This window comes from Dermacentor andersoni, chromosome 9 (genome assembly GCF_023375885.2).
Source record: "Dermacentor andersoni chromosome 9, qqDerAnde1_hic_scaffold, whole genome shotgun sequence".
Classification (NCBI taxonomy): Eukaryota; Metazoa; Arthropoda; class Arachnida; order Ixodida; family Ixodidae; genus Dermacentor; species Dermacentor andersoni.
In genome coordinates, this window is record NC_092822.1 from 127,116,483 (window position 1) to 127,119,342 (window position 2,860).

The following is a 2,860-nucleotide window of genomic DNA, read 5'->3' on the forward strand; positions in this document are numbered from 1 at the left end:
GTGATCGCTGTGCATTTTCGTTGAGTCTCTTTGTATGTGTAGCAATATGCGCTTTACCTGTCGGACACCAGCTGTCGCACCGTCATATTAAATTTAGGCAACACGCTCCCGCTCCTTCCGTTAGTGTTTCCACTCCGCTGTGATCGCTGTGGATTTTCGTAGAGTGTCTTTATATGTGTAGGAATATGCGCTTTCCCTGTCGGACACCAGCTGTCGCACCGTCATATTAAATTTAGGTAACACGCTCCCGCTCCTTCCACTAGTGTTTCCACTCCGCTGTGATCGCTGTGGATTTTTGTAGAGTGTTTATATGTGTAGGAATATGCGCTTTCCCTGTCGGACACCAGCTGTCGCACCGTCATATTAACTTTAGGCAACACGCTCCCGCTCCTTCCACTAGTGTTTCCACTCCGCTGTGATCGCTGTGGATTTTCGTTGAGTCTCTTTGTATGTGTAGGAATATGCGCTTTACCTGTCGGACACCAGCTGTCGCACCGTCATATTAAATTTAAGCAACACGCTCCCGCTCCTTCCGTTAGTGTTTCCACTCCGCTGTGATCGCTGTGCATTTTCGTTGAGTCTCTTTGTATGTGTAGGAATATGCGCTTTACCTGTCGGACACCAGCTGTCGCACCGTCATATTAAATTTAAGCAACACGCTCCCGCTCCTTCAATTAGTGTTTCCACTCCGCTGTGATCGCTCTGGATTTTCGTACAGTCTCTTTATATGTGTAGGAATATGCGCTTTACCTGTCGGACTCCAGCTGTCGCACCGTCATATTAAATTTAAGCAACACGCTCCCGCTCCTTCCGTTAGTGTTTCCACTCCGCTGTGATCGCTGTGCATTTTCGTTGAGTCTCTTTGTATGTGTAGGAATATGCGCTTTCCCTGTCGGACACCAGCTGTCGCACCGTCATATTAAATTTTGGCAACACGCTCCCGCTCCTTCCACTAGTGTTTCCACTCCACTGTGATCGCTGTGCATTTTCGTTGAGTCTTTGTATGTGTAGGAATATGCGCTTTCTCTGTCGGACACCAGCTGTCGCACCGTCATATTAAATTTATGCAACACGCTCCCGCTCCTTCCACTAGTGTTCCCACTCCGCTGTGATCGCTGTGCATTTTCGTTGAGTCTCTTTGTATGTGTAGCAATATGCGCTTTACCTGTCGGACACCAGCTGTCGCACCGTCATATTAAATTTAGGCAACACGCTCCCGCTCCTTCCGTTAGTGTTTCCACTCCGCTGTGATCGCTGTGGATTTTCGTAGAGTGTCTTTATATGTGTAGGAATATGCGCTTTCCCTGTCGGACACCAGCTGTCGCACCGTCATATTAAATTTAGGCAACACGCTCCCGCTCCTTCCACTAGTGTTTCCACTCCGCTGTGATCGCTGTGGATTTTTGTAGAGTGTTTATATGTGTAGGAATATGCGCTTTCCCTGTCGGACACCAGCTGTCGCACCGTCATATTAAATTTAGGCAACACGCTCCCGCTCCTTCCACTAGTGTTTCCACTCCGCTGTGATCGCTGTGGATTTTCGTTGAGTCTCTTTGTATGTGTAGGAATATGCGCTTTACCTGTCGGACACCAGCTGTCGCACCGTCATATTAAATTTAAGCAACACGCTCCCGCTCCTTCCACTAGTGTTTCCACTCCGCTGTGATCGCTGTGCATTTTCGTTGAGTCTCTTTGTATGTGTAGGAATATGCGCTTTACCTGTCGGACACCAACTGTCGCACCGTCATATTAAATTTAGGCAACACGCTCCCGCTCCTTCCGTTAGTGTTTCCACTCCGCTGTGATCGCTGTGGATTTTCGTAGAGTGTCTTTATATGTGTAGCAATATGCGCTTTACCTGTCGGACACCAGCTGTCGCCCCGTCATATTAAATTTAGGCAACACGCTCCCGCTCCTTCCACTAGTGTTTCCACTCCGCTGTGATCGCTGTGGATTTTCGTAGAGTGCCTTTATATATGTAGGAATATGCGCTTTACCTGTCGGACACCAGCTGTCGCACCATCATATTAAATTTAGGCAACACGCTCCCGCTCCTTCCGTTAGTGTTTCCACTCCGCTGTGATCGCTGTGCATTTTCGTTTAGTCTCTTTGTATGTGTAGGAATATGCGCTTTACCTGTCGGACACCAGCTGTCGCACCGTCATATTAAATTTAAGCAACACGCTCCGCTCCTTCCGTTAGTGTTTCCACTCCACTGTGATCGCTGTGCATTTTCGTTGAGTCTCTTTGTATGTGTAGGAATATGCGCTTTCCCTGTCGGATACCAGCTGTCGCACCGTCATATTAAATTTAGGCAACACGCTCCCGCTCCTTCCACTAGTTTTTCCACTCCGCTGTGATCGCTGTGGATTTTCGTAGAGTGTCTTTATATGTGTAGGAATATGCGCTTTACCTTTCGGACACCAGCTGTCGCACCGTCATATTAAATTTAAGCAACACGCTCCCGCTCCTTCCGTTAGTGTTTCCACTCCGCTGTGATCGCTGTGGATTTTCGTAGAGTGTCTTTATATGTGTAGGAATATGCGCTTTCCCTGTCGGACACCAGCTGTCGCACCGTCATATTAAATTTAGGCAACACGCTCCCGCTCCTTCCACTAGTTTCCACTCCGCTGTGATCGCTGTGGATTTTCGTAGAGTGTCTTTATATGTGTAGGAATATGCGCTTTACCTGTCGGACACCAGCTGTCGCACCGTCATATTAAATTGAGGCAACACACTCCCGCTCCTTCCGTTAGTGTTTCCACTCCGCTGTGATCGCTCTGCATTTTCGTTGAGTCTCTTTGTATGTGTAGGAATATGCACTTTCCCTGTCGGACACCAGCTGTCGCACCGTCATATT